The 12539-nt window shown below is 41.2% G+C and overlaps 1 long non-coding RNA gene across 1 annotated transcript in view; it reads left to right on the top strand.

Annotated features, from left to right (window-relative positions):
• The first annotated feature begins 2216 nt into the window (after positions 1–2216).
• Positions 2217–12539, top strand: part of LOC122554358 — a 66489-nt gene continuing 56166 nt past the window's right edge. The window contains exon 1 of the long non-coding RNA XR_006312974.1: positions 2217–2315. This is a non-coding gene — a long non-coding RNA (uncharacterized LOC122554358). The remainder of the gene's footprint in view (positions 2316–12539) is intronic.

Here is a 12539-nt window from a genome sequence, read left to right as displayed (position 1 = left end):
AGGGGCCCTATTCTCTCCCTAGTTACCCTTTTGTCCTTGATATATTTGTAAAAACCCTTTGGATTCTCCTTAATTGTATTTGCCAACGCTATCTCATGTCCCCGTTTTGCCCTCCTGATTTCCCTCTTAAGTATACTCCTACTTTCTTTATACTCTTCTAAGGATTCACTCGATCTATCCTGTCTATACCTGACATATGCTTCCTTCTTTTTCTTAACCAAACCCTCAATTTCTTTAGTCATCCAGCATTCCCTATATGACATATGCTTCCTTGTTTTTTTTAACCAAACCCTCAATTTCTTTAGTCATCCAGCATTCCTTATACATACCAGCCTTCTTTTTCACCCTGACAGGAATATACTTTCTCTGCACTCTTGTTATCTCATTTCTGAAGGCTTCCCGTTTTCCAGCCGTCCCTTTACCTGCGAACATTTGCCTCCAATCAGCTTTCGAAGCTTCTTGCCTAATACCGTCAAAATTGGCCTTTCTCCAATTTAGAACTTCAACGTTTAGGTCTGGTCTATCCTTTTCCATCACTATTTTAAAACGAATAGAATTATAGTCGCTGGCCCCAAAGTGCTCCCCCAATGACACCTCAGTCACCTGCCCTGCCTTATTTCCCAAGAGTAGGTCAAGTTTTGCCCCTTTTCTAGTAGGTACATCCACATACTGAATCAGAAAATTGTCTAGTACACGCTTAAGAAATTCCTCTCCATCCAAATCTTTAATGTTATGGCAGTCCCAGTCAATGTTTGGAAAGTTAAAATCCCCTACCATAATTACTCTATTATTTTTACAGATAGCTGAGATCTCCTTACAAGTTTGTTTCTCAATTTCCATCTGACTATTGGGGGGTGTATAATACAATCCCAATAAGGTGATCATGCCTTTCTTATTTCTCAGTTTCACCCAAATAACTTCCCTGGATGTATTTCGTTTGAGTGGAAGGCTAAGACAGCTCAAGAGGGGCTAAGATTACAAGTGCAGAGATGTACTGCTGAGGCTGTATAATTACCTGGTCAGACCACGTTTGGAATATCATGAGCAATTTTGGGCCCCACGTCCAAGGAGGAATGTCCTGCATTGGAGAAGAACAGAGGAAGTGTATAAAAATAATTCCAAGAGTGAAGGGTTTGTCACATGAGGAGCATTTAAGGATTCTGGGTCTGTATTCAATGGACCTTAAAAGGAAGTTGGTGGATCTTACTGAAACTTAGTATACTGAGAGGTATGGACAGAGTGAATGTGGAGAAGATGTTTCTACCAGTAGGAGAGACTAGGACCTGAGGGGTAAGGGTCAAGGATGACCCATGAACACTGAGATGAGGAGGAATTACTTCAGCAAAAGAATGGTGAATCTATGGAACTCATTGCCACAGGCCAAGTCATTGAGTGCATTTAATGCAGAGCTCAGTAGGTTCTTGATTGGTTAGGGGATCAAGGGTTAAGGAGAAAAGGCAGGAGAATAGAGTTGAGAGACATATCAGCCATGATCGAATGGCAGGGCAGGCTTGATGGGCTGAATAGCCAAATTCTACTCCTATATAGACTCATAGAGATGTAGAAACAGACCCTTCAGTCCAACTCTTCCTGCCGACCAGATGCCTTAATCGAATTTAGTTCCATTTGCCAGCTTTTAGTCCATATCCCTATAAATCTTTCCTACTTGTATGCCCATCCAGCAGCTCATTCCATACATGCACTATCCTCTGCATGAAAAAGTTGCCCCTTAAATCCCTTTTAAATCTTTCCCCTCACCTTAACCCTATGCTCTCTAGTTCTGTACTCCCACACTCTGGGAAACAGTCTTGATTATTCACCCTATCCATGCCCCTCATAATTTTATAAACCTCTATAAGGTCACCCCTCAGCCTCTGGCGCCCCAGGGAATATAGCCCCAGCCTATTCAGCCTCTCCCTATAGCTCACACCCTCCAACCCTGGCAACATCCTTATGGTCTTATGATCCAAATATAAGAGGATAGTTAAGTTCAGTTGACTGAATGGCTGGTTTGCAGTGCAGAGTGATACTAACAGCATGGGCTCAATTCCTGCACTGGTTGAGGTTACCATGAAGAGCCCCCTTCTCAGTTGCTCCCTCAGGTTAAACCACCTTAGTTGTGTGTGTCTCCCTCTCTATAATGGCAGAGCAAAAGAGAAAAACTGAGGACTGCAGTTGCTGGAGAGTCAGAGTCGACAGGTGTGGCGCTGGAAAAGCACAGCAAGTCAGGCAGCATCCGAGGAACAGGAGAGTCGGCTTTTTGGGCATAAGCCCTTCATCAGGGATGAGATAATGACACAGCAGCCCATCGTCTGGTAAGACTATAATGACTTTACTACTCTTAAATGTCAGCAAGGTCTTTGCTTCAACTATTAACTCCAGGAGTGTATTCCAGAGCATCTACTTTCCGCCCTTCATTTCTCACATGTAATCTTAGTAATTGTGTTTGAGTCATTCAGCCACTGGAAACACTGATTCTATTTACTCCATCCTCTGCCTCAACATTTTAAAGATCTCTCTTGATATATGCCCCCAGTTCTCATCTGTTGTAACAATAGCATTCTCCCATCCCAGTTAAATGTCGGGTTTTATTTTAAAATAGTAAAAAGCAATTGAATGCTGCATTTCAGTTCCAAATCTGCCATGTAATATCAAGCACCTTGGGAAATATGGAATATTTCCCAAACTTTTTTAATGACTATAAATTGTTTTATTTGTCACCAGAGGACTTTCAGTGGTCATGTGATATCTTTTGTCTGTTCATCTCATATACAATTAAGCTAAAAGCACTACACTTCATTTGTTAGTGTTGTAATGGCCTTTGAACCAGATACAGTTCCTTAAGGGACTTTGTACTGTCTTTACCATTATCTTTGAAATTGATTTTAAGAATGTTTAATTTTACTGATGAGTAACAAATGCTGCCCTATATGACTTGTGAGCTCCAAGTTCTATAAGCAAAGATAGTGTGAGGCAGAACTAGAATTTCAGTTCTTGCATTGCCTACTAAACAGTTGTATTATATATCATTGGTTGTAATATTAGATCTACTGTCAACTTTTTAAGCTAGTTTAAAAAAATGGCAAAATGAATAGAGAATTAGCACAGAAAAAACAAGCAATTTATGGCTTTTTCAAAACAACTTTGAACAACTGATTGTAATTTTTAACAGTTTTAAGTAGCACACAGCTGGAGGTTCAAAGACAAATTTTAAAATTATTTTGAGTCACACTGTTCAGACACACCCCCCCCAGGGCAGGTTGGACTTGATGCCAGACCCTATACCCGAGAGTAAGTGCACTACCAGCGCACCACAGGACCAGTGTGTTGTTTTTCTTTAGTTAATTATTAGCATACTCACCTGCTGTCCTTGGACTATGGATCATTTATGCAACAACTGCCCTGGAAGGTTGGAAAAATCTTGACTAACATTTAACAAGTGCTAACTTGCACCGCCTCTAACTCTTCCCCCCTCCACACACACACACACACACGCATTTCTTTAAGTCTCCATGTGCTGTGGTCTTCATTTTTGAGATTTCCTTGCAATGTTTTGTAGTCTCCCACTTTTATTGTAGTCTCCGCTTTACCATGGACATGCAATTCTTTTACACCTCCATCCCCCATCAGGATGGTTTCAGGTCTCTCCACTTCCTCCTGGAACAAAGGCCTGAACCATCCCCAGCCTCCCCCTAGCTGATCTCAGAACAACTTCTCTTTTAACTCCTCTCACTTTCATCAAGTCAGAGGGGTGGCCATGGGTACCTGCATGGATCCCAGTTATGCCGGTCTCTTCATGGCGTATGTGGAACATTCCCTGTTCCAGTCCTATTCCAGTCTCCAACCACAACTCTTTCTCCGGCATGTTGATGATATCATCGGTGCTCCTTCCCTCTCTCATCTGAAATTAGAAAAGTTTATCAATTTTTGCTTCCAACTTCCACTCTGCTCTCATCGTTACTTTGTCCATCTCTGACTCCTCCCTTCCCTTCCCTTCCCATCTCTGTTTCCATTTCTGGGGATAGTCTGGCCACCAGTATCCACTATAAACCCATCAACTCCCACAGTTACCTTGACCATCCAAGCTCACACCCTGCTTCCTGTAAAGACTCTATTCCATTCTCCCAGTTCCTCTGTCTCTATTGCATCTGTTCTGATGATATCAACTTCGACAAAGGGGCATCTGAAAAGTCCACCTTCTAGCTCAACTGAGGATTCCCCATCATCATTCTTGACAGAGCTTTCAAGCAGGTCTGACCCATCTCCTGCACTTCAGCCCTCACCCACTCTCTTCCTTCCCACATCAATGGTAGGGTTCTCCTTGTCCTCACCTACTATCCCACCAACATCCACATCCAGAGGATTGTTAGCTGCCTTTTCCACCATCTCAAGCAAGATGGCACCCCCAGAAATATATTTCCCCTCCCCTCTCTTGTCAGCCTTCCACAAGGACCATTCCCTCCAGGATATCCTGGTCCATTCATCCGTTACTCTCAACACTGCCGCCTCTCCCCCCGTCCCCCTCCCCACCCACCCCCCCCTCCCATAGCTCCATGACACCTTCCCTTGCAAACGCAAAAGGTGTAACACCTGTCCATTTACTTCCTCCCTCCTCAGTATCCAAAGGCCCAAACACACCTTCCAAGTGAAGCAGCACTTTACCTGCATTTCTTGCAATCTAGTCTACTGTAATTGCTGCACACAATGTGGTCTCCTCTACATTGGGAAAACGAAGTATAGACTGGGTGACCGCCTGGCGGAACATCAAAGTTCTCTCTGTAAAAAAGACCTTGAGCTGCTAGTTTCCTATCACATCAAAACACCATCCTGAACTCTAGCCGATAGCTATGTCACAGGCTTGCTGCAGTGTTCTTTACCCCAACCCCCACACACCAGGCCTTGCTATCAAATGGTCAGCTTTTACACACTACCCATTGTTAGCCACCAATAGTCCCCACAAGCAGCAATTCATTCTCCTAGGCTGATCATTATCCACTCCCTTGTCTGTCCAACTGTTCTTCTTTCTCTCCTTGTGCTCTATCTGCATCTATCATGTACACATTACCCCTCCACGACCTATGTTCTTCATAAAAAAAAATTTTCCCAGCACCATCAGTTCGGATGAAGGGTCCTAAACGTTAACTCTGATTCCTCTGCAGAGATGCTGTAGGGATGAGCTGAGATGGTCCAGCAGTTTCTGTTTTTGTATTAATTTGGGAGATTTTACTGCACTCTCTCTATACCAAGAATTTCTTCAGATAAGGAGACCAAAACTGCACACAATATTCCAGGTGTGGCCAAAACAATGCCCTATATAATTTCAGCAAGACATCCTTGTTCCTGTACTCGAATCCTCTTGCTATGAAGGCCAACACAGAACTTGCCTGCTTTACTGCCTGTTGCACCTGCATGCTTACTTTCAGTGACTGGTGAACAAGGACACCAATGTCTCGCTGAAAATTCTCCCCACCTCTCAATTCATAGCTGTTCAAGTTATAATATGCCTTCCTATTTTTGGTAACAAAGTGGAGAACCTTACATTTATCCACATTATACTGTATTTGCCATTAATTTACCTACTCACTCAGCCTGACCAAATCCTCATCACAGTTCACCCTTCCATCCAAGCTTTGTGTCATTTGCAAATTTTGAGATATTACATTGAGTTCCCTCATCTAAGTCATTAATATATATTGTGAATAACTGTTGTCCTAGTGTCAATCCCTGTAGTACCTCACTAGTCACTGTCTGCCATTTCAGAAAAAAGACTATTCTTTGGCTCCTGTCTATTAATCACTTTTCTATTCATCTCAATACACTACCCCAATACCATGTATTTTTGCTGCGGCCTGCTAACTTTTATTCAGTTCAGATGTCTATCGAGATGCCTTTGAAATGTCATGATTGAATCTGCCTCCAATATATTCCCAGGAAGCACATTCTAGGTCCAAAGTAATCACTGCTGAAAGAAGATTTTTCTCATATCATCTTTGGACCTTTTGCATATCACCTTAAATCCAGCATCTAGCATTAAGGGCAGCACGGCGGCTAGCACTGCTGCCTCACAGCACCAGGTTCAATTTCAGCCTCGGGTGACTGTGTGGAGTTTGCACATTCTCCCTGCGTCTGCGTGGGTTTCCTCTGGGTGCTCTGGTTTCCTCCCACAGTCCGAAGATGTGCAGGTCAGGTGAATTGGCCATGCTAAATTGCCCATAGTGTTAGGTGCATTGGTTAGAGTGAAATTGGTCTGGGTGGGTTACTCTTTGGAGGGTCGGTGTGGACTGGTTGGGCCGAAGGGCCTGTTTCCTCACTGTAGGGAATCTAATCTCTGATTCTTGATCCATCCACAAATGGCAACAGATTCTGTCTATTTTCCTCATGGTTTTGAAAAATCTCTTCCAAAGTTTCTGTTCTCTAAGATGAGCAACATCGGATTTTCCAATATTTCAACATAGCTGAAGTCCCAAATAAAAATTCATCATGACACTTTGTTTCCTGTCACTTAGCCAACCCTGTAACCATGCTGCTACTGTGCCCTATATTCCATGAGTTTCTGCCTTGTTGACAAACCTATTAACGTGACACATTATCAAATCTCTTCTGGAAGTCCGTTGTTATAGACAGGAGAGAAGAGCAACCCGAAACCCTCAAATACTCACCTTAATATTTATAGTCAGTGGGTATTTTAAAAAGGTATATTCTTCTAAGTCCTCTGTTGGGTGTTGTCACTTTACTTAACCAGCAGCAAACCTCTTGTGAGTTTAAATAAAGGAGGTTACTTATTCACATATTCACACCAGAAGTCTAATTGTTCTACTGCTCACAGACACATACGCCCAATAAAAACCCACTAAAGAAAATAATGCACTTTTACGAATGTTAAACAAAAGGTTGGTTCACCTTTCACAGCTGGTTCACCTTGAAAGGTCACAACGATGTGGGCCTGATAAAGAAAGGAGTCTTTTCAATTCAGTTCTGAAGAAGAGTCACTGAACTCAAAACATTAACTTTGCTTTTTCTCTGCAAATGCTGCTGGACCTGACAAGTTTTCCCAGCAATTTCTGTTTTTGTTTCGGATTTCCAGCATCTATGGTACTTTGGTTTTTTTTTCGTTTAGAGTCTTCTCCACACTTTAGTTGTAGTTTGACTGTATTCAAAGAGCTAGAGTCAGGACAACTGTATGATTCTTTCAAAGTGATGGCCTTTCCGCAGATAATGTCAGTTCCTAGTGGCTTCCTTATCAGAAGGTCAAATTCTGAGCCCGTTGATTTTTGAGAGAAAGGAATCTGGCTGGTAGGCTTCAAAGGTTTTATAGCTGCTGGTGTTTAAAGATGAAGATGACACTGTCTTTTGCTGTGGCTGGTGATGTTTTCCTACTTTTTTTGTGTACTACCCAGGTCTTTCTGAATTTCTGTTAAAAATACACTAGTTCTTGCAGACTATAGTCATATGACCAATACTGTCAGTAGTAATATAACCAATACTGGCTCAGATGAAAGTCATTGCTGTACAATGGAGATAATGGATGTTTCTTCACACTTTCTCAGGATGAATTGGTTTCTGCCAGTTTGCATAGTTAGGGTTCCAACTCGGAGACGCGGAGTCTGTACTTGTGTTTGGGGTAAATATCTAAACAATAGCAAGTGTAAATTCTGCAGATAGTACTCATCTAGATGTGTCCATTCAAGGAGGAGAGCCCCTCACATGGTTATTCAGGCATGAACTTTGCGGAATGTTTTGAGGGACAAATTGTGAAAGTCACCTGACCTCAGCAACCTTCTTAAACAGCCTTAGCAGCATTCATTTTTAAATAAAATACATTTCTGAGAAACATTATGGACAAACTCAGACATGTTTGAAGGTACCTCATAAAAATACACAATCATGTAAGTTAGGAATGAAATACATACATTTATATAGCACTTTTTATGACTACCAGGCATCTCAAAAGTGTTTCACAGCTGAAGAAACACTTCTCACGGTGCAGCCACTGTTGTTATATTAAAAGGCAGAAGCTAATTTTGAACACAGCAAAATTCCCACAAACAAAAATGTGGTGAGGACCAGATAATCACATTTTTGTGATGTTGAATGAGGGATAATTACTGCCCAGGAAACCAGGGATAACGCCTTACTTTTCTTGAAGGTAGCAAAGGAGAAAGCCTGTATAGGATAAAAGCAGAAGTGGGAGAGAGAATGTTCTGCAGCTATACCACGAAGAAATATTAAAAGGCATGAAAAGTGGAGAGACTTTATTTGTTTACACTCAGCCCAATAATGCTTGAAATCCATTGAATTAAATTATTGTCCAAATTTATTGCTAAGATTGACAGTTGGCTTCAGTATATGAGTGCAATTTGAGTGGGAGTAGGACCTGGCTGCAATGTCCCTATCATCACTTGGTCAGTAAAGAACCCGTGGCACAGATTTCCACTTGGTGCTAAGATATTTTATTTCCCTAACTGCAGCCTGTTCCTTCTTTGGAGCAGTGTTATTGTTGGTGATAAGATAGCTCAAGCTACACAGGCTGACAAAAATATTAGCCTCTGACTTCATAGCTATACCACTTGTAATTGTGGGATAGTGACTCCCATGTGTTGCTTTACTACTTTCTGTAATGGGGAGATGTTCTTATTAAGAATCATCAGCACTTAGTCTCTGCTTTATTAGAGTAAAATTTTATTCCTGTAGTTGAAAAATGTGTCCTTGATTGCCAAGTGATAATTTAGTAAGTGCTTTCTTTTATGTTGCTATTTTCAATGTATTTTTTCTTGTGCCTGTTGTTGTCATGTTTTCTTGTGCCTGTTCTTGTTTTCATGCCATGCATAATTGTTTGTTTTATGCTTAAGACAGATTTAAGTCCCAGGCCTCTGCTAATGACATGCTACAGTTAGCTAGTAATGGATTGCTCAAGGGCAATCTTAGGTGATGCCTGTAATATATGTCTCACTTGCTTTACCTCAAGATGTGTCTGTCCATTTCCTCCCTCGCATAGGAACATTAGCTGATGGATTTGGAGAATAATGGGCAAAATGTGCATCCAGTGTCATTATTATTATGCAGTTTTACCCTATCATCTATTGATTTAACTCTCTAACTGGAAAGTCCACTGAACCACTTTTCCTTTCAACTTACATATGTGCTGTGAAAGACTGTGTAAAATAATTCATCACGCAGGTTTGCTGCTCTGATCTGGTACAAATTGTGGAAGACAGCAACAGACGCATTCCAATTTAAATGCACTAAAAATATTTCATAGCGATTGTATGGCAGAAATGATCAATTATGCGAGCAGCTGCAAAAACTAGACTTCAAAAAGAAGAACTGTTTTACATGATGTACTGTGTCAAACGGATCAAGACTGCCTTAGGTTTGATCTCTGTTCCACACTGAGACACTTCATCTCAGTCAGAGTAGCTGTGGGAGTGTTACAATTGGCCTCAGTGTCAACAGGTCGGAAGGAGAAAATTAAAATCAACACAAGAACTCACTAAATCACTATCTAGTGATTCCTGTTTGAAAGTATTTTTGAGCAGACATCGAATAACGGAGTCAAGACAGAATTGGATCAGCCATTGCTAATTACGCAATTAAAAAACTTGTCAAGAAAAGCAATTGATCAAAGTATTCGAAGATTGGTGACATTTCTGAAACTATACTTAACACAAGTCACTTTTTTGAAAGAAATATAGTAAATTTAGGAGAGGGTGGAATTCGACAGCCTTCCTGTTTCTGTCTTTCCTTTCTGTCCTAATAAGGCTCATCTCATTGTAGTTTTGTCCTGATCAGCCAATCTGTCGTTTCTGAATAGAATTTTGAATTTCACCATCCCATCTTGTCTCTTGTTTTGTGTGCTTCAGGTTGTTTGGCATTGACCTCCTCCTTGTTCATATTTGATCTCCCGACAATTTTCCTGTGTATTTTCAATCAGACCAACCAACAACTCCTAACTTAAATATGACAGAGAAATGCATATTTTACATGAGAAGGTACTGCAGTGGATTATCACATTTTAACCTAAAAAGACACAAGTTAATTATTGGATACATTTGATCATTCCATTTGAAGCTTTTCAAGTTATATTGTGAATGAAATGGATAAGAATGATATCAAGACAAAATAAATAAAATTAATGCATAATTGTGTGGCTGCTACTAAAAGGAACAGCAGGAATTGACTATTGTGAGGAGGTATTTGTTTACAACATGCCGTGTCATGTGTCTTAGAAATGTTACAAAGAATTTTCCAAGGAACGAATCATTTCAGAAATCTAGCAACAATGGCTGAACTCCAGTTTCTTTTCGCACACAATGATGACCCCAATAATGACGATAAGAAGTTAATCTGTTTTTGTGACTGTTGAGGAAAATGTGTGAACCATGTTTATCTGATAATAGGATGGTCCTCATAGAAGGCCTGACCCATTCCACAGATTGAGGTCAGAGCAGACTTCTGAAAACAAAAGGAGCTGGTGAGCAATTGCAGCCTTACTTTCACAGGTGAGCAACCACTTTAAATGGCCCCAACCCACCAAAGTGAACATTACACACTAGTAGTCTGAATGTTCCCATTTGGGTCAGCTAATTCATGGAGGAAATCCATCTTTGTAATCATGTTTCTGAAGCCCAGAAGTTCAATGTCCTCAGTCTGATTTTAACCACAGCAACTGAGTTACATTGAAAAAGAACATTTTGCCTACAAAGCTGTGGCAAATATTTATCAACTTGATGCTGCCTGTGACTCTGTAATTTACCGTGATCATGCTGATACTGCTGAAAATGGAAGAAGAAAATTAATTTATATAACATTGCCCATATCCTTAGGGCATCCTCGATATGCTGATCAGGAGACATAGATCAGAAGTCAGAAGACACCAGGTTATAGTCCAACAGGTTTATTTGAAATCACAAACTTTCAGAGTGTTGCCCCTTCATCAGGTGAAGAAAACATAGAAACATGGAAAATAGGAACCAGAGTAGGCCATTCAGCCCTTCAAGCCTGCTCTACCACTCGATATGTTCACGGCATATCATCCAACATGGTACTTTGTTCCTACTTCCTCCCCAAACCTTTACTCCCTGTAGCCTTCAGAACTACGTCTAACTCCTTCCTGAAACCATTTAATGTTTTAATCACTTTTTGGAATTCTCTCCCACAGAAAGTGATTAAAACATTAAATAGTTTTCTATCCTACAGAGACTCACCACAGTCTTGGAGAAGAAATGTCTTCTCACCTGAGTCCTAAAAGGCCTATATCCTTAGACTTTGGTCTATGGTTCTGGAGCCCTTGGTCATTGGGAACATACTTCTGATTCTTCTGAACTCCAGTCAATATAGTTAGAACTGATACAGCTTCATACATCAGTCCTGACATCCAGGAATCAGTCTGGTAGACCCTTGTTGCAAATTCTCCATCGCTGGAACATCCTTCCTCTAGTACGGAAAACTGCACCTAATACTGTTGGCCCTGTACCAGTGCAGCAAGACATCCCTGCCCCTGTACTCAAATCTTCTCATTATGAAGGCCAACATACCATTTCTGTCCTTCGCCACACTTGCATGCATGCTTTCAGCAACTGGTGTACAAGGACAACAAGGATTCATTACACATCTCATTTCCCCATTCTATCATGATTGAGATAATAATGTACATACCAAAGTAGATAACCTCACATTTATCCATATTGTACTTCATCTGCTATGCATTTGCCCATTCACTTAACTTGTCCAAAACACAATCACCTCTGCATTCTCCTCGCAATTAAATCTCCCATCTAGCATTCTATTATCTGCAAACCCTGGCGATGTTACATTTAGTTCCCTTGTCTAAATCATTAATATATATTGTGAGTAGCTGGGGACAAGCTCTGATCCTTGTGCGATTCCACAGGCGACTGGCTGCTACTCAGAAAATGACATAGAGTCATAGAGATGTACAGCATGGAAACAGACCCTTCGGTCCAACATGTTCATGCCGACCAGATATCCCAACCCAATCTAGTCCCACCTGCCAGCACCCATATCCCTCCAAACCCTACCTATTCATATACCCATCCAAATGCCTCTTAAATGTTGCAATTGTACCAGCCTCCACCACATCCTCTGGCAGCTCATTCCATATGCGTACCCCCTCTGCGTGAAAAAGTTGCCCCTTAGATCTCTTTTATATCTTTCCCCTTTCACCCTAAACCTATGCCCTCCCAACTCCTGTACTTAATACTCTGACCAATAAAGGAAAGCATACCAAATGCCTTCTTCACTATCCTATCTACCTGCAACTCCACTTTCAAGGAGCTATGAACCTGCACTCCAAGGTCTCTTTGTTCAGCAACACTCCCTTGGAACTTACCATTAAGTGTATAAGTCCTGCTAAGATTTACTTTCCCAAAATGCAGCACCTCGCATTTATCTGAAATAAACTCCATATGCCACTTCTCAGCCCATTGGCCCATCTGGTCCAGATCCTGTTGTAATCTGAGGTAACCCTCTTCGCTGTCCACTACACCTCCAATTTTGGTGTCATCTGCAAACTTACTAAC

The sequence above is a fragment of the Chiloscyllium plagiosum genome, chromosome 11 (genome assembly GCF_004010195.1).
Source record: "Chiloscyllium plagiosum isolate BGI_BamShark_2017 chromosome 11, ASM401019v2, whole genome shotgun sequence".
In the NCBI taxonomy this organism is placed as follows: Eukaryota; Metazoa; Chordata; class Chondrichthyes; order Orectolobiformes; family Hemiscylliidae; genus Chiloscyllium; species Chiloscyllium plagiosum.
Note: the sequence above shows the minus strand (reverse complement) of the source record. Positions and strands in the feature narration are given on the sequence as shown.